This window comes from Trichosurus vulpecula, chromosome 4 (assembly GCF_011100635.1).
Source record: "Trichosurus vulpecula isolate mTriVul1 chromosome 4, mTriVul1.pri, whole genome shotgun sequence".
Classification (NCBI taxonomy): domain Eukaryota; kingdom Metazoa; phylum Chordata; class Mammalia; order Diprotodontia; family Phalangeridae; genus Trichosurus; species Trichosurus vulpecula.
Window position 1 is genome coordinate 395678455 of NC_050576.1, and position 22843 is coordinate 395701297.

A 22843-nucleotide genomic window follows, 5' to 3' on the forward strand; every position below is an offset into this window, starting at 1 on the left:
ACATTTCAGTTGGTTTGTTAACATAATGTCAAATTGCTATTTAAAATAGTTGTGCAATTTTACAATTTTACCACCAATATATTAGTGGGCCTAGCCTTCCACAACTTCTTAAATGCCTGTTACCATTTTCTTTTGGTAATTTGTGGGGTTTGAGGTAAAACTTGAGAGTTGTTTTGATTTGCATTTCCTTAATATTAGGCACTTGGTGCATTTTTTCAGGCAGTTGTGAATACTTTGTGTTTTGTTGAGAACTTGTAGTTCATATTTTTTGACCACTTATTTATTGGGAAATTACTATTAGTTCTGTATATTACATTTATATAACTACGTATTATATTATAATATTATACAATTACATTATACATAATATATGAATCACGTGAATATATGAAATAATGGAATCATATGTACATATTAATACATATACATATGCATATACATACATATATATATACACGTATACATGCACACAGACACACACAGACATTATGTTTTGTGCATGTGCATGAATCTTGGATACCAAACCCTTAGAAAAGAAATTTAATATAATTTTTTCCATTTAACCACTTCCCTTCTTATTTTGGATGCATTAATTTTGTCTATGCAAAACACTTTTCAATGTCAAATTTATTTTATCTTCTGTTATTGTCTCTGTCTCTTAATTAGTAAAGAATACATTTCCTTTCAATAGCTGTGACAGGTATATGATGTGTTTCTCTTCTAGTTTTCTGTAGTATGATCTTAAATATTGATGTTGCATATCCATTTGGAATGTATTCTGGAGGGGCAGCTAGGTGGCACAGTAAGTAGAGCAACAGCCCTGGAGTCAGGAGGACTTGAGTTCAAATCAGGCCTCAGACACCTGACACATTTACTAGCTGTGTGACCTTGGGCAAGTCACTTAATTCCAATTGCCCTGCCTTCCCCCCTCCAAAAAAAAAAAGGAAAAAAATGTATTCTGGAATATGGTGTGAGGTGTTGGTCTAACTCTAATTTCTAACAGATTTCCTTTCCAGTTTTCCCAGTGTTTTTTATTTTTTATAAATATGGAGGTTTTTCCTAGATAATTTATGTTTTCCACTTTATGAAGTGTCACATTGTAAGCAGACTTAGTTCACATATCCTCAGTAAAATCTTCGTTTAACACTTTTTGAGAAATGATTCATTTGGACCTCTCTTCCAATCCATATTAATCAAATCAGTGTGATTCCATGAGGGAAAATGATTATTAGAAATCATTAACAGTATACTCATTTAGTATTATATATTTAGTCAGTCGTCTAACAATAAGTACAAGAATATGCATATACTAACTCATGTTTTACATAAATCATATAGGGATAATTAGATAATATAGGTTCAAACTTTAATCCAACAATCACCATGTGTTTACTAGGTATGAAGTTCACTTGTACAACACAAAGATGCTGACCAAGATATCTCTATCCTGTTTTGCTGAAATTCTATGTCGAAATCTAGTGTGGATGGCATGATATGGAAAATCCCCCAATTTGTTTTGTAACTCTGAACCAACCTCTCATGTCCGACATGAGTTGGTGACCCTCTTATGACCACTTAGTCACTGGAGATAACTATTGCCTGGCCCATCTTATGACCACTTAGCTGACACAGCCCTTGCCTTATACTTCTTGTTACCACCCATGCTGATGCATCATTTCTGGTTCTTCCTAGAGGATTAAAATCAAAGTTTATCATCCAGTGAGATTCTGTATTTTACCATGCCTCTTTTGCCTGCGGGTCAAACTGCATAAATGTACAGTACTGGGGAAAGGAGGCATCTCAGATCATGAGGAAGATCTGAGGTCCACTTCATTAGAGGGAGCCATGGACCATTTAATGAAATGCTATTAGCTCGGAGCTCTGCCTCAGTGCTTTTTCTTACAGATGGACAATTTTGGACCCAACAGTTTGTAAGTTAATAAAAAATGATGAAGAGAAAACTTTATATGGTTACTTACAGTTTTTCCAAAATGAGGTGGAAAACAAGGGAGTGAGCAACATGTGGCCCAGGCACTGCTTTAGTTGACAGCAAATTAAATATGTGTGAACTTTGGCTTGTTTAAATATCTTTCATTAAAATCTAACTGGATACCCAATCATTGTTACTTTATAATGACCTCAGCACAAACAAATCTGACCTGGAGATTAAAGTCCATTGGTGTGGTCAAACTTCACTTGTGTTTCTGGATTACCAGAAAAAAACCTCAGCATATTGTTTCGTTGCTGACCCTGTTTCCAGCTCTGAGAGCAGCTTTTCCATCATCAGCCCTATTGGGAATTTAAATGCTCTGTTTGGCTAATTTGATAGCCATGACTGTACCTAAGAGCTACATTACGGGGAATTTTAATTTTGAGTGGTTAAGGTTCGTAAGACTTAGTGTGTGTGTGTGTGTGTGTGTGTGTGTGTGTGTGTGTGTGTGAGATCAAGAGAAAGACTATGTGTATGTATAAGAGAGAGACAGTCACAAAGAAACAGACAAACCGAGACAGAGAGATAGAGATATCTTTACTTTTATATCCACTGTTGATGAGGATGGATAAATGTTTATTGTTTTTGTGAATGACTGGGCCCTAAATTTGAAACAGGAGGTCTATATCACCCAATAGGTAGCAACACTTGTTCAGTGTGAAGCCCTACATATACAGAGCTCCCCAAATTTAAGACTTGGGAAGTTAGCTGAGGTATTCTTGCTTCACATACAGAGTCTGAGAATGTGGAATGAGACAGGTGAAATTTTAAATATAAAGAACCACAATATTGGAGGCCTTATGGATTACAATCATCACAACAATTAGTCAACAATAACCAGTGGAGGCCATTATAACATCTAAGCTTTGAATGATAGAAGAATGTAGTGATAGACATGAGGGTGCTTACTATTTGGACTCTGTATTACTGATTGACTTTCATTCACTATTAAATGCTTTGCATATTGGTAATACTGGATTAATTTTCTAGAGCAGGAAGGGACTCTAAAGTGCACCTGATAAAACCTCCTAATTTGACAGATGAAGAAAATGAGGCCAGCAGATGTTAAATGACTTGCCCCAGTGAGTGGCAGAGCTGGGATTCAATCCCAGGTCCTGAGACTTCAAAGCGATCTCTACATACTTTCCATTGTACCACCAGGAGCTCCCAGTGAATTATAGCACAAGGCAAGTACAAGGGAATTTAAAATCCAAGGAATAGCCTCAGTATTTAGCTCTGCTTGCAGAGTGACTTTTTTGTGTGTTAGATCTTTGTAGGAATGTCCTGTACTAATTGCCAGCATTGAAGAAAATTTTATCACTACTTTTACTTTGCATTGTAGTCACAAGACTGCCAGAAAAATCTGTTAATTTTTTCTGTATTTATCTTCTAAGTGTTGTTTGGCATGAGAGAGAAATGTCTAATCTAACAATCTTCTCATAGTTTTGGATATCTATACCCTCAAGACATTTCTGAAGTAAAGATATTTGCAGGAATCCTGAATGAGAAAAATTTCACAACAGGATAAAATAGTTTCATGGATTAGGGTTAACATTTTGCTTCATCTAATAAAACAGTAGTCACTTAATGGTTTGGGCTTACTGCTACAGAGTCTTTTTCCTGAAATCATTAGGCCTCTCTGTGGCCACTCCACTCAAGGCCCCTCTCCCTCCCAATTTCCCAAGTTCACAGCTGAAGTAAGTAAACATTGACCTCTTTTCCATAATTTATAACCTAATACCCTCAGGAAATGGGGGAAAGTGGGTACTGCTCTTAAGTGGGTCATTAATCTTTTCAGTGGCAGGGGAAATTCCATTATCTAAGTAGACATGAGATATTTTCATTTTTAGTCTGGTTTATAAAAGAGCTCTTTGCCCTCAAAGAGCTTCTTTTTTGTTGTTTTTAATAATTTATTTTGTTTTCAATTAACAAGCATTTAAAAAATTAATCTGCCCCTCTTATCTTTCTCACCTTTAGTAAAACAAAACAAAACCAAAAATAATCAAAATAAGTCTACAATATAGTCACATAGTCTGGCAAGACAAATTCTCACATTAGCTGTGTTTGAAAATGTATAATAATAACAGCTAGCATTTACAAAGTGCTTTAAGTTTTATGAAGTACTTTACAAGTATTACCCTTACAATAACCTTAGGAAGTAGTTGCTATAATTATCCCCATTTTGTAAATGAGGAAACCGAGGCAGACAGTGGTTAAGTGACTTGTCTAGGGTCACACTGCTAGTGTCTAGGGCAGAATTTTGGAGTGGGACCTTGCTCACCCGAGGTCTTGTATTTTAACCCACTTTCCTCCAAAGATGTTCATTCCATAATTTCTTATGGCATGATAACATTCCATTACATTCATATACAATTCCCTCGAGCAAGTCCCTGCTTCCACTCCACCATCTTTACTCCACCCCCAAGCTTCCATTTTAATGGGTGAGAAGGGAGGGCAGATTGGGAGAAGTAAAAGCCAGAAGCAAAACATTTTTGAGGACAAGATGAAAGGAGAGAGATAGTAGGATAAACAGGGGGGGAATAGAATGGAAGGAAATACATAGCAGTCATAGTGGGAAAAATTTTTATAGCAAGTTTCTCTGATAAAGACCTAATTTCTCAGACATAGAGAACTGAGTCAAATTTATGGAGGTAAGAACCATTCCTCAATTGATAAGTGGACAAAGGACATCAACAGACAGTTTTCAGATGAAGTAATCAAAGCTATATATAGTTATATGAAGAAAATGCTATAAATCACTGTTGATTAAAGAAATGAAAATTAAAACAACTGTAAGATACCACCCCACACCATCAGATTGGCTAATATGACAGAAAATGAAAATGACAAATGTTGGAAGGCATGTGGGAAAATTGAGACACTAATGCACTGTTGGTGAAATTGTATACTGATTCAACCATTCTGGAGAACAATTTTCAATTACGCCCAAAGGGCTATAAAACCCTTTGACCCAGCAATGCTACCACTAGGTAGGTATCCCAAAGAGGAAAAAAAAGCCCAAAATATTTCTAGCAGCTCTTTTAGTGGTGACAAATAATTGGAAATTGAGGAAATGTCTATCAGTTGGGGACTGGATGAACTAGTTGTGGTATAGGGTTGTGATTGAATTCTATTGTGCTATAAGAAATGATGAACAGGATGCTCTCAGAAAAACCTGCAAAGACTTATATGAAGTGATCCAAAGTGAAATGAGGATAACCAGGAGAATATTATGTGCAGTAACAGCAATATATCATACTGTGATCAAGTGGGAATGACTTGGCTATTCTCAGCATTTTCCTAGAGAGTTATGAAGGACGTATGATGAAAAATACTACCCATCTCTGAAGAAAGAACTGATGGAGTCTGAATGCAGATTGAAGCATAATTTTTCTTTACTTTCTTTATCAATCTTGGGTTTTTTGTCAGTGTTTTCTTTCACAACATGACTAACATGAAAATATATTTTGTATTACTGCACACATATGATCTATATCAAATTGCTTGCCTTCTCAGTGAGGGGAGGGAGGAAGGTAGAGAAGCTAGAACTTAAAATTTTTTAAGATAAATTTGAAAAATTGTCTTTACATGTAATTAGGGAAAAATTAAAATGTTAAATTAAAAGAAATAAATGTAAATAACCCTGGGAAGGATAATTCAGTAAACTATTATCAGGCATTGAGAAAATAAAAGGAAGAAGCTACAGAAGCTTCAGTAGCTCTCAAGTCATAGATGGTAAGGGTACTTGGCAAGTGGTCAGAAAGAGACTATGGCCACCTCTGTGCTAGCATTGAATGCAGGAATAGATGCTGTTTGGCAATTCCATTGCCCACATACTCTTCTGTGTTATAGTGTAATAGTGGTGAAAAGCACTTTTGGTCAAGAGGGAGTGGGAGCCCTGAGTATGTTTCTCTTTTGGTCAGAATAGATCAGGGACCCAGAGGAACAATGTAACTTTTGGACCAAATGAATCAGGACCCTGAGGAAGAGTATCATTATTAGTCCCAAGAGAACTGGGACCCTGAAAAACAGTATGCATTGCAATCCCAAAGAATCAGGGGCCTTTCCTGGGTAAGGACCAGAGTGCAGAGAAGAACAGTAAGTATACTTCTCTATAGATCACACTACTTTGGAAGCTCCCCAAACTTCCAAACCTTTAGAAAAGCTTGCAGCCTGAGACAATGCACTTCCCCCCGCCCTCCCATGCTGGGAATGGAGCCCAACTTTAACATAAAATTCAAATAAATTAAATATCAAATAAAATTCAATAAATAGCCAAGAAAATGAGCAAATAACAAAAAAACTGGGACATAAAAATCTATTGTGGTTACAGGGAGGATCAAGGCCCAAACTCAGAAATCAACAAAGTCAAGGTACAAGCAACTCCCCACCTCCAAAGTGAAATGGATACAAACCCAAATATAATTCCTGTAAAAACTAAAGAAATTATTTTCAAAATCAAATTAAGAGTGGTAGAGGAAAAATTAGGTAAAGAAATGAGAGCAAGGGAAGAAAATTACATAAAGAAATTTAAAAGGCTAGTAAAAACAGGGAAAAAACTTTTGAAGAAAACAACATCTTAAAAACCAGAATTGGTGGGGGCAGCTAGGTGGCGCAGTGAGTAGAGCACTGGCCCTGGAGTCAGGAGGACCTAAGTTCAAATCAGGCCTCAGACACTTGACACATGTACTAGCTGTGTGACCTTGGGCAAATCACTTAACCCCAATTGCCCTGCCAAAAAAAAAAAACAAAAAAAAAACCAGAACTGGTCAAGTGGAAAAAGAAGTACAAAAATTTACTTATGAAAATCGCTCCTTAAAAATGAGAATTAGGCCAGTGAAAGCTAATGACTCCATAAGACATCAAGAAAGAATCAAATAAAGTCAAAAGAAGGGAAAAATAGGAGGAAAAAAAGCATTAAATATCTTATTGAAGAAAAAAACTGACCTGGAAAATGGATGAAATAGAGATAATTTAAGAATTATTGGACTCCCTAAAAGCTATGATCAAATAAAGAGCCTAGATATCATATTTTGGAAATTATCAAGGAAAATTTCTCCCAAATCCTAGAACCAGAGGGTAAAATAGAAATTGAAAGCTTCCACAGATCACACCCTGAAGGAATCCCCAAAATAAAAATTCATTGGAATATTATAGCCAAATTCTAGAGTTCTAGGCCAAAGAGAAATAAACCATTCAAATACTGTAGATCCACAGTCAGGATCACATTAAGATTTAGGTGGTTAAAGGAACAAAAGGCTTAAAATGTGATATTCCTAAAGGCAAAAAAACTGAGATTACAACTAAGAATAACATACCCATGTAACAACAATGTGGCTAGCAGCTGTTGCTGAGGTATAAGACCCAATAAGACCAGCAACAAGAGCTGCCAGCACATATTCTTTGATCTGCTTTTCTAAGGAAAGCAACTTTAAGGGGTTAATAATCTCACTTTAATCCGACATACAAACGTACATCATATAAGCAGATCAAATAACACAATTCAATCTATCTATAGCAATACATAGTTACCAGAAGAGAAACATCAACATCTGGGTTTTTCCAAAGCCAGGGGGCTCTTAATAACAGCTGCCCAGAGTCCCCACATCAACACTCTTCCAGTGAGTAAGAGACCCTTTTTAGGGCCTGAAGGGTTCACACCAAATCAACAAGAGGGTGTGAGCATGGGGCTGTATATCTAGTAAGGACTCTAAAAGAGAAAACAGTAAAAAAAAAAAAGTCCCACCCTAATTACTGTAACAACTCAGCAAACCCAAATATAATCCTTCAAGAGGAAAAATGGATGTAATGAAATAGTGGAATTTCAAGCACTTCCAATGAAATGGCAAGAGCTAAATAGAAAATTTAACTTTCAAATACGTGACTTAAGAGAAGTATAAAATTGTAAATATGAAAGAAAAATCATAAGGGACTTAATAAGGAGATGATACATGTAAGTTCTCAGAATTTTATCATTATTAGGGCAGTTAGAAGTATTCTACATGGAAAGAGGATGTGAGAGTGAGCTGACTATGTAAAAAAATGAATAGGTGAGAAAGACGGATACCCTGGGAAAAGTGGGAAGGGAGAGGAAAAGTGGGAGAAAGTATTTCACATAAAAGAAGTGTATAAGGAAGAGCTTTTACAGTGGAGGGGGAAATGGTATAGAGGAGGTAGGCAATGCTTGAATGTCACCTTTAGAGTGGTTCAAAGAAGGAAATACATACATGCATACATACATACACATACATACACACACACACACACACACACACACACACACACACACACACATATATATATATATATATACATACACATACATTCATATTCAATAGGCAAGAGAAAGCTATCTTATCCAACAGGAAAGTAGGAGGGGAAGGGGATAAAGGAAACTTTATAAACCAGCTATTTCAAAACATTCTTTCTCCTCAAGCCCCCATATTAATCCATGCCCTTTTTCTTGCAGCAGATGACTTTGGTTCATTTTACAAAAACAACCAGATTCATTGTTAGCTCTCCCACATTCCTATTTCATATCTCAAAACTTATCTATATCTCTGTATTGATTCCCTATGTATCTTGAATATCAGATTGTCACAGAGAAATTTTCTTTTTTTTTTTTAAATGCAATTTATTTATTTAACATATTTGGTTTTCAGCATTGATTTTCACAACATTTTGAATTACAAATTTTCTCCCCATTTCTACCCTCCCCCCCACTCCAAGATGGCTTATATTCTGGTTGCCCTGTTTCCCAGTCAGCCCTCCCCTCTATCACCCCCCTCCCCTATCATCCCCTTTTCCCTTCCTTTCTTGTAGGGCAAGATAAATTTCTACACCCCATTGCCTGTGTATCTTATTTTTTAGTTGCATATAAAAACATTTTTGTTTTTGAACATCTGATTTTAAAACTTTGAGTTCCAAATTCTCTTCCCTCTTCCCTTCCCACCCACCCTCCCTAAGAAGTTGAGCAATTCAACCTAGGCCACACATGTATTATTATGTATAACCCTTCCACAATACTCATGTTGTGAAAGGCTAACTACATTTTGCTCCTTCCCAACCCATCCCGCTTTATTGAATTTTCTCCCTTGACCCTGTCCCCTTTCCAAAGTGTTTGTTTTGATTACCTCCACCCCCATCTGCCCTCCCCTCCATCATCCCCCTGCCTTTTATTTTTTTTTTTATCTTCCTCCCTCTTCTTTCCTGTGGGGTAAGATACCCAACTGAGTATGTATGGTATTCCCCCTCAGGCCACATCTGATGAGAGCAAGGTTCACTCATTCCCCCCTCACCTGCCCTCTCCCCTCCTCCCATAGAACTGCTTCCTCTTGCCACCTTTATGCGAGATCATCCACCCCATTCTATCTCTCCCTATCTCCCTCTCTCAGTATATTACTCTCTCATCCCTTAATTTCATTTTATTTCTTTTAGATATCTTCCCTTCATCTTCAACTCACCCTGTGTCTGCTCTCTCTCTTTTACATATATATATATATATATATATATAAACACACATATATATATATACACATACATACACATACGTATTACATATACACATAGATATATACATACATACACATTCACTTATATATATAAACATATATATACATATATATATATATATATACATATATATATATACATGCATATTCCCTTCAACTACCCTAATACTGAGGTCTCATGAATCATACTCATCATCTTTCCATGTAGGAATGTAAACAAAACAGTTCAACTTTAGTAAGTCCCTTGCAATTTCCGTTTCTTGATTACCTTTTCATGCTTCTCTTGATTCTTGTGTTTGAAAGTCAAATTTTCTATTCAGTTCTGGTCTTTTCACTGAGAAAGCTTGAAAGTCCTCTATTTTATTGAAACTCCATATTTTGCCTTGGAACATGATACTCAGTTTTGCTGGGTAGGTGATTCTAGGTTTTAATCCTAGCTCCATTGACCTCCGGAATATCGCATTCCAAGCCCTTCGATCTCTTAATGTAGAAGCTGCCAGATCTTGGGTTATTCTGATTGGGTTTCCACATACTCAAATTGTTTCTTTCTGGTTGCTTGCAGTATTTTCTCCTTGATCTGGGAGCTCTGGAATTTGGCAACAATATTCCTAGGAGATTTCTTTTTGGGATCTATTTGAGGAGGCGATCGATGGATTCTTTCAATTTCTATTTTGCCCTGTGGCTCTAGAATATCAGGCAGTTCTCCTTGATAATTTCCTGAAAGATGGTATGCTAGGCTCTTTTTTTGATCATGGCTTTCAGGTAGTCCAATAATTTTTAAATTATCTCTCCTGGATCTATTTTCCAGGTCAGTGGTTTTTCCAAGGAGATATTTCACATTGTCTTCCATTTTTTCATTCCTCTGGTTCTGTTTTATAATATCCTGATTTCTCATAAAGTCACTAGCTTCCACTTGCTCCAATCTAATTTTTAAAGTAGTATTTTCTTCAGTGGTCTTTTGGACCTCCTTTTCCATTTGGCTAATTCTGCCTTTCAAGGCATTCTTCTCCTCATTGGCTTTTTGGAGCTCTTTTGCCATTTGAGTTAGTCTGTTTTTTAAGGTGTTGTTTTCTTCAGTGTATTTTTCAGTATTTTTTGGGTCTCTTTAGCAAGTCATTGACTTGTTTTTCATGGTTTTCTCGCATCCTTCTCATTTCTCTTCCCAATTTTTCCTCTACTTCTCTAACTTGCTTTTCCAACTCCTTTTTGAGTTCTTCTATGGCCTGGGGCCAGTTCATGTTTTTCTTGGAGGCTTTGGTTGTAGGCTCTATGACTTTGTTGTCTTCTTTAGGCTGTATGTTTTGGTCTTCTTTGTCACCAAAGAAAGAATCCAAAGTCTGAGACTGAATCTGGGCGTGTTTTCGCTGCCTGGCCATATTCCCAACCAACTAACTTGACCCTTGAGTTTTTCAGTGGGGTATGACTGCTTGTAGACTTACGAATTCTATGTTCTACGTTTGGGGGGGAGGTGCCAGCTCTGTCAGAGCCTCACTCCTCCTTCCCCAAGGACCCCCAGTCCAGACTGGGCTTAGATCTTTAGCAGGCTGTTGCACTCCTGCTCTGATCCGCCAGTTAATTCCTCCCACCAGGTGGGCCTGGAGCCGGAAGTAACAACAGCTGTAGCTGCCCCACCTCCGCTGCCCCCGGGGCTGGAAGCCGAACCGCGAACTCCTTCCACTCCCGCAGCTTTTCCCACTAACCTTCTCCGCAGTCTTTGGTGTTTGTGGGTCGAGGGGTCTGGTAACTGCCACAGCTCACATATTCAGGGCGCTAGGGCCCCCTCTGCCCGGCTTCTGGTCTGGATGGTCCACGCCGCTCAGGCTGGGCTCTGCTCCACTCCGTTCCCAGCTCCCAGCTCCCAGCTCCGTGTGGAATAGACCTCACCCAGAGACCATCCAGGGTGTCCTGGGCTGGAGCCCTGCTTCCCTCTGCTGTTCTGTGGGTTCTGCCGTTCTAGAATTGGTTCAGAGCCATTTTTATAGGTTTTTGGAGGGACTCAGGTACGGAGCTCACTCTAGTCCGTGCTTACCAGCTGCCATCTTGGCTCCGCCGCTCCACAGAGAAATTTTCTGTAAAGATTTTCCCCAGTTCACTGTTTCTCTTCTAGTTCTGACTGTATTGGTTTTGTTTGTGTAAATTTTTTTTTCTAATTTTATGTTATCCACACTGTCCATTTCATCTTTCCATCTCCAGAAGACACAAGGTATTCTCTGCTTGCTACTAGCCCATGTAGAAGAGATTGGGCAATCTGCTTTCAGATATACATGATGAAGTGCAATGGAAGCCCTCTGTTAGTCAATTGGGAGCATGTGCAGACATTCTGTAACTGGTTCCAGTTGATTAACTATATGGTGAATTGATGGATTGATTGGATGCTGAGCTGGAACTAAGAATTCATTCAAAAGACACTAACTGGCCAAGACACTTTCTTGTTCCTGCCTACCTGCTGTTCAGGTAAGAATGACATGCTGTAAGCCCTCAGCAGGGAGAAAAGTCTCGGGAATTTATTTCCCTGAAATTACTTCCATGAAGTCCTGAGAGCAAATAGCCCTATTGTTAATTCTGTCATTTTTAAATCTATTCAGGCAGCTTTTAGGTGGATGTAATGGCAAGCAAGTGGGACTTTTCACTGTTTTATTCTTTTGGAGTGCTTCTTAACACTAAAGCAACCAAGTGTCTTTGATTGAACCTTGCCTTTGTTTGTAGGAAGGCCCACATTCTTTTGCTAATTAGGTCACCAAAGGTGTGAAGCCCTGGAGAGGTGTGAAGCCCTCAGACCCTGAAAAAGGGTATATATACTCTGAGGTTAGCATTCTACTTGGGGCTAACTCATTGGAAGAGTATTGGTGTGGAGACTCTGGGTAGCCCCCAAGGAGACCCCCACCACCACCCCAGCCTTGAAAACTCATAAGTTGGTACTTCTCTCTCTGGTAACTATGTATGCATAGTTTTGGTCAGATGGCTAGAAGCCTGTCTGTTGACTGGTGTTATTTTCTCTGTCCATATTTTCTCTGTTTGTAATTTCTCTTTGTATTTTCTCTGAAGTTCAGGGTGCTGACTTTTCCCCCTGAACTAAGTGAATGATATATATGTGTTTAATTAAAGTGATATTGTTAACCCCTTAAAGTTGCTTTCCTTAGAAAAGCAGATCGAAGATCCTGTGCTAGCAGCCCTTCTGTGTGCTGGTATTATTGGTCTCACACAGCCACAGTAGTTGCAATTAACATTGTTGTTACAGTGGAGCATTAAAGATGATTAAGACCTTATGTGCTTTGCCATCAAAAAGAAAAAAAAAAAGGAAAAGAAGAAGCAACAAAAATTTTTTGTATGTAAGGGTCCTTTTTCTCGTTTTTCCAGGCTTCTCTAACATGTTTATGATATCACCTTTCTGCTTAAGTCATATTCCTATTTAGAGTTGATCTTAATATATAGTATGAAGTATTTTGCACAAACAAAATATACTCTGAAGTTAGCAAAGGAGAAGGAGAATGAAAATTTTGGGCCCCAGTGAGCAGTTCCTTTTCTACTCACAGAGTTTGCTGTTTGTCCTTCATTCTTGAAGAGGACCAGGATATCAAGGAGTTGATGCCATCACATGCAAGTGAATTGGATCTAGGTGAGGGAGGGCTATGCAAAGTCCCTAGCCTTGCTTTTACCTCCAGAGAGATAACCACTGGAATAAACTGCCTATTCCATTATGATTCATTACATTTTAAGCATGGCTCCCAGAACTTTGGGTAGATCACTTAGGATTTCTAGGACTACATGGACAAGAATACCAAAGGATAAAAAAGCACTGGTAAGCTATGATCTGTTCCACTGGAGGTGGTAATCAAATTGATGAGATCATGGACCCACCAAAATAGCAAATTAGCAAGCCAGTCAGTAAGAATTTACAAAGAGTCCATTGTGCTCCAGCTACTGTGCAAAGTGCTGAAGAGATAAAGAAATGAAAAAGATAATCCCCACTCTCTGGGAGCTCAGTCTAAAGGCTGAGTGAACTTGCAAACAATTGTGTATGAACACAATATATAAAAGATAAAATGTAGATAATCAATAGAGAGGATTAAAGTGGATTGGGAAAGTCTTGTAGAAAGTGAGATTTTACTTAGAATTTGTAGGAATCCAGGAGGGGGAAATGAGGAGGGAGAGAATTCCATACATGTGGAACAACCAGTGAAAACCTCTGGAGTCTGGAGATGTAGTGTTTTAATTTCAGGACAGCAAGGAGGCCAGAATCACTGGCCAGTGGCACTTTCATAGGTGAGGGTGGGGTGTAAGGTATAAGCAGACTGAAAAGGTAGGAGGGGGAGAGGTTGTGAAGGGCCTTGAATGCCAAACAGGGTTTTATATTTCATCCTAGAACTAGATGAGAGGGAGTCACTTGACTTTATCAAATAGGATTGAGTGACATGGTCTGATTGGCACTTTAGGCAGATCAATTTGATAGTTGAGTGGAGGATGGATGGGAGTGGGGTAGGATTTGTGGCTGGTAGACCAACCAGAAGGCTATTGCAATATTTCAGGTGTTACATGATAAGGGCTTGCACCAGGGTGTTGGCAGTGTCAGAGGAGAGAAGACAAATAGGAAAAATGTTGCAAAGGTAACATTGATGGGACTTAGCAATAGATTGGGTATGAAAGATGAGGGTGAGTGAGGAGTCAAGAATGACACCTAGGATGCCAGCTTGAGTAACAGGAAGCATGGCACCCCAAACAGAAACAGGAGAGTTCAAAAGGGGGGAGTTTGGGGAGGAAAGATAATGAGTTCAGTTCTGGACATATTAAGTTAAAATATCTGGAAAACATCCAGGTTGAGATATCTAATAGTTAGTTGGACATGAAAATATGAAAGTTAGTGGAGTAATTAGGACAAGATAAGTAGTTCTGAGAATCCTCAGCATGAAGTGATCACTAATACCTTGGGAGCTGATGAAATCATCCGTCAAAATACTACAGAGAGAGAAAAAAGAATAAAAAGGAGTGCATTTATGTCTATGTCCAAAAAGAGATGTGTATAAGGGAGATTTTTTTACACCATTTTTTAAATTTCCACAAGTTTAATAACTGTTAAATTGGTATGACCCTACCAATGTTCTGTGACCAGTAAGACTTAAATTAACATAGCCCATTGGTTTAGGTTACCATTTGCTCAGTGCTAGCGTGTTGTGAATCGCCAAGGAAGGTTTTTAGTAGAAACTCTAACTGAAGTGGAAATTTACATCTGTATAACTCTTAGGTATACTATCCCATATGCAGTTTGCTGTTCTGCGAAGAATGCTGAACTTGGAAACAGGAGATCTGTATTCAAATCTCTATTCTGCTTCTTGCTATCTGTGTGACCTTGGGTCAATCACTTCTCTCTGCCTCAGTTTTCTCTTCAGCAAAATGAGGATGATAATATTCACACTACCTCCCTTACAAAGTTAATATGAGAAAAGCACTCTGAAAGGTTCTAGAACTGAAAGAATGTATTTGCTCCACTCAGCCTTTGCACAAGCAATGTCAAGAAGCCCTTACATTTTATTTTCCCTAATTAGTCATTTTGCAAATGGATGTAAAAGAATTCCTCTGGCATTATTAGAGATCCTATATTCTATGAGAAAAGGACCCAAGCAAAGAAATTGGTTCGTTTGTTGGTCCCTTGCCAGTGGAACCACCTGGTGTCCGATCCCTTTGACACCTGCAAGAAACCTGAAACCTCCCAAACCTCTTTAGTTCCATGATGCCCTTACTAGGATTTAATCTCCGGTGCAAATAAGCTGAAAAGTGTGTGTTTATAAAGGGATTACAGGGCTGTTTATGCTTCTTACAAGGGGTATAGTACACTGAAGTAGCCTGTGAACTCAGCCATGTGCCAGGCAGAGGAGGAAAACCTACTGACTTCCTCCTTCTCGACACCCTAGGTGAAGGCTGTCCACAGGATTAGAAATGGAGTAGGGATGAAACCAAATGCTTTATAGATGACAAATGCTTTCACATGCATTTGTTTATTAGTCCTATGAAGTAAGTAGAGAAGGTATTGTTTCCATTTTACAGAGAAGGAAACTGAGGTATATTAAACTATTTGCCCATAGTCATATATCTAAGAGATAATAACATAACTGAGCCTCAAACCCATTCCTATCTTTTAGCAGAACTGGCACGAACACCTATATCTTTCAAATTCCAAGCCCAGGGTTTTTTCTATTGTACCTACCATGCTTCCATTTATAGGGTTGGAATTTTAGATGGATCTGGGCTTTGCCAGGGAAAAAGACAATAATTTCTCCTGAGACTATTTTAAATTTTATTGTTATCTTTTATTTTATGTCACTTCCATTTTCTAATAAATTTCTCAACCCCACTATCCAGAGAGCCATTCCTTGTAACAAAGACTAGAAAAGAAAGAGGCGAGGGAAAGCAGTTTCAAAAATAAAACCAACACATCGACTGAGCCTGACGGCGTACAAGGGTAGTGTCAAACTCAGAAACAGCTTGACTAACTTAAACATAAGGATCCCTGCAGCCACATTAACTTTTATTGTATTTGTATTTATTTTGTTAAGTCTTTCCCAAATGCATTTTAATCAGGTTTGAGCCTCTATTGCAGAGCATTGAGGCAGCACTGCAGCCCATAGGCAGCATGTTTGACACCTCTGCTCTACGTAGTATTCCATCACACCCACAGTGTGCCGTGGACGCATCTTTTCCATTGAAGGGAAACAACTGAACGACAAAAAACAATTCCTCCAGCCTAAAGCTATTTGCACATTTTTCCCTTGACCTAAGTGGAAAAACAAAGGCTTAGGCCTTCTTTTAAAATGGAGAAACCCAAACTTAACTCTACTCTAGATGGTATCCTTGCCTCCTCCCACTCCACGAAATGGTTGCCGTGACTCATCTGGGTTCAGTCTTCTGTTTAGACATTCAAGATACCACTCTTGAAGGGACGTGGCCTAGGAAGGAACTGAGTAATGACTACTTTGGAATGTTAACCCAAATCTGCATTGTAACGTATGTATGATCTTTTCCTTGTTCAAGATTTATATGTGTTACCTAAGATTGTCTTATGGCAGAGAGCTATGTTGGAGGACATGGAGGGTATGCCACTTTGAACCTCTCTCTCTCCCTCTCTCCCTCTCCCTCCCTCTCTCTCTGTCTCTCTCTCAGATATATATATATATATATATATATATATATATATATGTATGTATGTATGTATGTATATATATATGTATGTGTATATATATATATATATGTATATAATGATTTCTGGCAGATTTAAGTCTAAAATTTAGAGTATATGATTAGTATTATTTTATTTGTATCCCTCAGTGCTATCCCAGACTATCAACCTTGCTCTGACTTCCCTTTGGGAGGAGGAAATTAGGAAATAGATATACACATATTGCTTTCCAAAAAGATGCATGATATTTCACAATTCATCCAGCCTGTTTTTACATGGCCTCATGAACACTGAGTTTTACCACTTGAAATTATCTTTTCCTATGTAATATGTAGAAGATGTAAAGGCAGCATTGTTGAACAGATCTGGTAGATTTAGAGTTGGGAACATCTGGATCCAAATCCCAGCCTTGATACATATAAATGTGTGACCAAAGGCAAGTTAGTTTTCTCATCTGTAGTACAGGGAGAAATATACCTGTAGGAAATACCCCTACAGGATTGTTGTGGTTCAAATGAAATATCAAACAGAAGACACTTTGAAAATGAGAAGGCATTATATACATGTCAGTTATTATCTTATAGATTTTTTAATTTAAATTCTTCTATCACAGCAATTAAATAGTTTCTCATAAAGTTGATCATTTGTATTTCTCTTTTCAATATAGTTCAATAAGCAATTTATTACGTGCTTGCTTCATGAAAAGCATTACAATGCCTTTTTTAGTACAGTAAGTACTAAAAATACAATGATAAAAATAGAATAATTCCCAGCTTTATGTGTGTGTCTATATGTGTGTATGTATACACAGAGAGAGGATATATATGTACATATAGTTATAGATATATGGATAGATATTGATGTTCCCTCAAACACCCAGGTTCATCAACTTCTTCAACTCACCTAATTTTTTCCTTCACTGCATTTCAGTCATATATAGAGACGTTTACATCACCATCACTCACAAATGTGCTACTTCCATTATCAAAAGCTCAGAAATTCCTCTATCTGACCATACTCTCCCATTTTTCCATCTTATGGCTCACTCCTAAACTTTTCATTTGTCTTCACTGTGACCTCCAGTCCCTCTATCCCTCAGTGCTATCCCAGACCATAGACCTTGCTCTGACTTCACTTTCCTCCCTTCTTAATCTTAATCCTAGTGTTAACCAATTTCAACTTTGCATAGTCCTCTACCTCGAAATCCCTTGTCCTCATGTCCTGTTGGTACTCATCCATGTGAAACTCCAACCCCGAGCTCCCTCTTCCTCATCATCCTCTACTCCTATTCACATGGTGCTAAACAGTATTGGAGGAAGTCACACGACCACTACAAATCTGTTCTTAACTAGTCTCTCCCTACTACAGGCAATCCTGTTATTCTTCCCTGCTTGACTTTTTCACATTACCCACAGTAGCTCTTCCAGATCGTCTCTTCTTTTCCTAACCCTGCTATGGCACCTGTGTGCTCCCTCCGCTCTAAGCAGAGCACCTTGATTCATATTTTATTGAGAAAATAGAAGTCTTTCATCATGAACTCCCTCTTCTTCCTGACTCTACATCTCAAAAACCCTCTTCTCACCTTATGTCATTCTCTCCTTCCCTGAGCCGAGGCCACTCCCGCTCCAGCTGCATGGTCCAATGAGGTACCTGAGGCCAGTGGACTGGGGGCACTTGCAGAGCCTCCACTGTGGGCAAGAGGGGCTGTCCAGCCTGGCCCAACCCAGCCTTGGGGAGCAGCGCCAGTGTCAACTCCACGTGATTGGAAGTAACATATAAGTTGAGCTTCCCCACATCAATCTACTGACAATGGGTTATATCCTGTGTTGTGACCTCATGGTTTATGTGGGAATAAAGATGAGTATAAGCAGTGATGAGGTCAACTTCTTGGTATATAGATACTTGGAAGAGTCAGGGTTTTCTCATTCAGCATTTAACTTTGGTATAGAAAGTCTTATCAGCCAGTCTAATATCAGTGATACCCTGGTTCCACCTGCTGCTCTGATTTCTTTCATCCAGAAAGGCCTGCAGTATGTAGAGGCAAACATCAGGATAAATGAGGGTGGTACCTTGTTTGATGGATAACCTATAGAGTCTTTGTCACTGATGGATGCAGTGGTGCCTGACATGCTACAAAGCAGACAGCAAGTGTACAGCAAGCCCAACAAGTCTACAACTCCCACTGCTGCTGCCACAATAAGCAGGGTCCAGCAAAAAATGGAGAAAATACTGCAAATGGGGAAGAAAATGGAGCCCACAGTATAGCAAATAACCATCCAGATGATGAAGGTCGATGGAGATGTTGAAATCCCCCCACAAAAAGGTGTGGTATTACAGGGTCATGAGTCAGAAGTATTACTCTGTGCCTGAAATCCTGTTAGTGACCTTCTAGCCTCAAGATCTGGTGACTTAACAGCAAGAATATGGAATCTGAGTGAGAATGGCACAAGTGGCTCGAACCTGTTAATCTTCCGCCATTGTATAAGGGAAGGTGGGCAGGATGTGCCCAGCAACAATGATGTGACCTCCCTTAATTGGAATAGTGAAGGCATACTTCTCCCCACTGGGTTATGTGATGGATTTGCCAGAATATGGACTAAAGATGGTAATCTTACTAATACCTTGGGGCAACTTAAAGGTCCTATTTTTGCATTAAAATCAACAAGAAAGGAAATTTCATTCAGAGTGCTGGAGTGGACACGATTATCTGAGATGCACATACTGGTGAAGCCAAGCAGCAATTTCCTTTTCATTCAGCACAGCACAGGCACTGGACATTCCAGGGACATACAAATGAAGTAAATGCTGTCAAATGGGACCCAACTGGTAACCTTCTGGCCTCCTGATGACATGATTTTAAAGATATGGAGTATGAAACAAGAGAGTTGTGTCCATGATTTGCAAGCATATAATAATAAAGAAATTTATACTATCAAATAGAGTCCAACAGGACCAGGGACAAACAATCCAAATGCCAACCCCATGCTAGGCAGTGCAACCTTTGATTCTACTGTTGGGTAATGAGATGTGAACTGGTCATCTGCATCCATACTTTGATAAAACACCAAGAGCCTGTGTACAGCGTGGCTTTCAGTCCTGATGGCAGGTACCTGGTGAGTGGCTCCTTTAACAAATGTGTGCCCATCTGGAACATTCAGATGAGTGCCCTAATTCAAAGCTATAGGGGAATATTTGAGGTTTGCTGGAATGCTACAGGAGCCAATGCATCAGATGGTTCAGTTTGTGTACTAGACCTACAGAAATAGTGCTACTAGCTGGAAGCCATGGACTGACTATGAATGTGTAGATTGCCAAAATGATTGCCCCTGACCCATGTAATGCTCTAGTCCCACTGGAACCATGGCCGGTCTGCTACAGCCAAACAGAAAAAGAATCTCCACTTACACTGTATAAAAACAAAGCAAAATTACACCCTGAAGAGGATGACAGTTTTGTCACAGCTTGTGAATCCTGTTCACCGAGTGAACAAATCTTATCTGCTGTGCCCCCCAAATAGCATTTAGAAGCTTGGGATATGAAAAGCAGAAGAGGAAAGAAATGAAACTATACAAAAGCAGAGCATACATGCACCAAATAGGGAGACAAACGCCAGCCTTCCCTCCCCCTCCTACCCCCTGCCCTCTCCCATCTAATCAATATGATGGATCATAGTCTTTTTTTAAATTTCCCTCAATAGTTGAGCAGTTTATGTGTTCAGAGAAAATGGGCATATGTGAACATGCAGCCATGAGTTGTTTCTTGCTTTTCAAACATTCTGTTTGTTTTGTTTTGTTTTGTTTGTGTTTGTTTGCTTTTACGGATGCAGGAAGTAAGGGAATAAATATGTTTCTTGTTTTTATTTTTTCACCTTTTAAACATAAATAAATCTTTAAAAAAATAAAAAAGAAAAGAATTGTGAATGAGGCAATGATCTCATTTCACAAACAGAATCTTGTATAACTGAAGGAATCTATCTGGGGCATAACTCTCCTTACAAGGAAATGGGGGTTTGGGGGCTTGGGTGGGAACAAGACAGGAAAAAAATGAAATGTCAGTGATCCAGATCAATTGGTTATAGTATAAGCCCAGTGTCCTGGCAAACAGTGAGCATTTGTTTTCTGGACCATCCGAAGAGCTCTAATCTTGATTCGCTTCAGCAGAGACAGCGGCAACTGAAATGCTTGTGTTGACTTCTAGTGAGCAGCGGTCTTTCTTCTGGGCACCTTCAAAGTAAAAGTGTCATAATTTAAATGGGAGCCAAAAATTGAACAAGAACTTAAAAGACTGGGAGAGGATTTAAAGGAACCAGATGGTTGTCAGCCATACTTAAACGCCTTTAAAAAACTTTCTCCTTAAAAATATCTCACTCTAAATGAAGAAAATATCCCAAACTATTATTCTGTATCTCACCTACCTTTCAAAACTAAACTCACTGAAAATGTCATCTTTTCTTATTGCTTTAACTTCCATAGCTTTCAATCCTTGTTAATCATTGATGGAAAGCCCTATATGACCTGACAAGCAGAGGGTTCCTCAAAAAGGCAAATAGAGCCAAGTTTCCTTCTAACCACAATGAAAAGAGTGAACTTATCCTATTAAGGGGACTTTCATTCATTCACTTCCTCCTTCTTTTGGTATGAGCACAGGTAATTTCAATGTAACCTGATCGTTCTTCCTCCTTAGCAGTTCCTATATCAAGGGGGTAAGCAATAGGATTAAGACAAGAGTAGCTCTTCCTAGGACTCTTTGATGAGTCACACATCACTTTGATGATATCAGACTGCCTGTGATTTCAACAAAGGAAAAGTCTTGCCTCAAAACTGCTCTCCCAGCACAGAGACCCCAAAACTCAAAACCCCTACAAGAGAAAGTAAAGAAGTCAAAAAAACCAAAGGGAATTCAAGAGAGACCTCTCCAGTCTGTGAGTATTGTATGTATTGTGTTTGTTTTTTTTTTCCTCGTAGGAGGTTAGTGCATGAAAACAGGAAAGACTAAGAAGAACATGAAGCTAAATAACTTCTTTCCATCTTAGGAAGAAAACACTTTCCTAAATTGTGAATGGAAGGCTATTTCTCCTATATCTTCCCCTTGAATTTTCAATAGCCATTGAATAGTTGCGAGAAACAACCTAAGTGCCAAAATTCCATGGAAGGAATATTAGGTCTTCTAAATTCTTGGACCCTCAGCAATACATTTCATGGAGGGCTTCCTTAACCCTTCACTCCTGACTAAGCTGCGCAATGGATAAGGGCCTTGTCTTTTTCTGCCCAATACGGGGGTGTTTATGTTTTGTTTGTTTGTTTTTTACTTTTTAACCATAAATGCATGTAGTAAAAACACATGGTGAAGTAAAGAGCCAGAAGAATTCCTCTAGTATCACATTTGACCCTTTTCTATTACTTCTCTTTCCTGGCTCATGCTACCACCCCAATTAGGCCTGGTGGGAAGAGTCAGAGGTCTTGAGTTTAAATCCCACCTCTGACATTAACCATCTGTATGATCTTGGGGAGGTCACCTAAATCCCTGGGCTTCATTTTCCTCACTTAAAAAATGAGGGAGTTGGATTAGATGGTTTCTCATGTTCTATCCAACTGTGAATCTTTGATCCTATGATCCTAAAAAATACCAAGCGGCATATATATGCCACTATAAATATATATATATATATATATATATGTGTATGTGTGTGTGTGTGTGTGTATGTGTGTGTGTGTGCGTGTGTGTGTGCGTGTGTGTGTGTGTGTGTGTGTATTGTATAGACAGACAGATGACTCAATGAACTAAGCATGGTATAGTGGACAGAGTGGTAGACTTGGAGTCAAGAAGCCCTAGATTTGAATCCCACTTCAGACACTTGTTGGCTGTGCAACCCTGGGAAAAATCACATAATGTCTCTCTGCCTCAGTTTCTTAATCTATAAAATGTGAAGAATAGCAGCTACTTCACAGAGTTGCTGTAAGAATAAAATGAAAATATATGTAAAGTGTTTTATAAAACTTAAAACTCCATGTAAGTGTTAGCCATCATTTTTAGGCTACATGGCTGAGTAAAAGTGCAGGCAATACACTCAGCTATATCACATATGTATATAAGAGAAAATATATCTTAAACCTAAGCAAATAGCATAGAGTGCTTGGAGCAAGCAAGACCTGAGTTCAAATCTCTCCTCAGATA

At 38.7% G+C, this 22843-nt stretch overlaps 1 protein-coding gene and 1 pseudogene across 1 annotated transcript in view; one reads left to right on the top strand and one right to left on the bottom strand.

The window, feature by feature from the left end:
• LOC118846535 (sulfotransferase 1C1-like) overlaps positions 1 to 22843 on the bottom strand; it is a 315085-nt gene that overhangs the window by 220449 nt on the left and 71793 nt on the right. The gene's annotated exons all lie outside the window — the stretch shown is intronic.
• Positions 18496 to 19944, top strand: LOC118846534 (annotated as a pseudogene).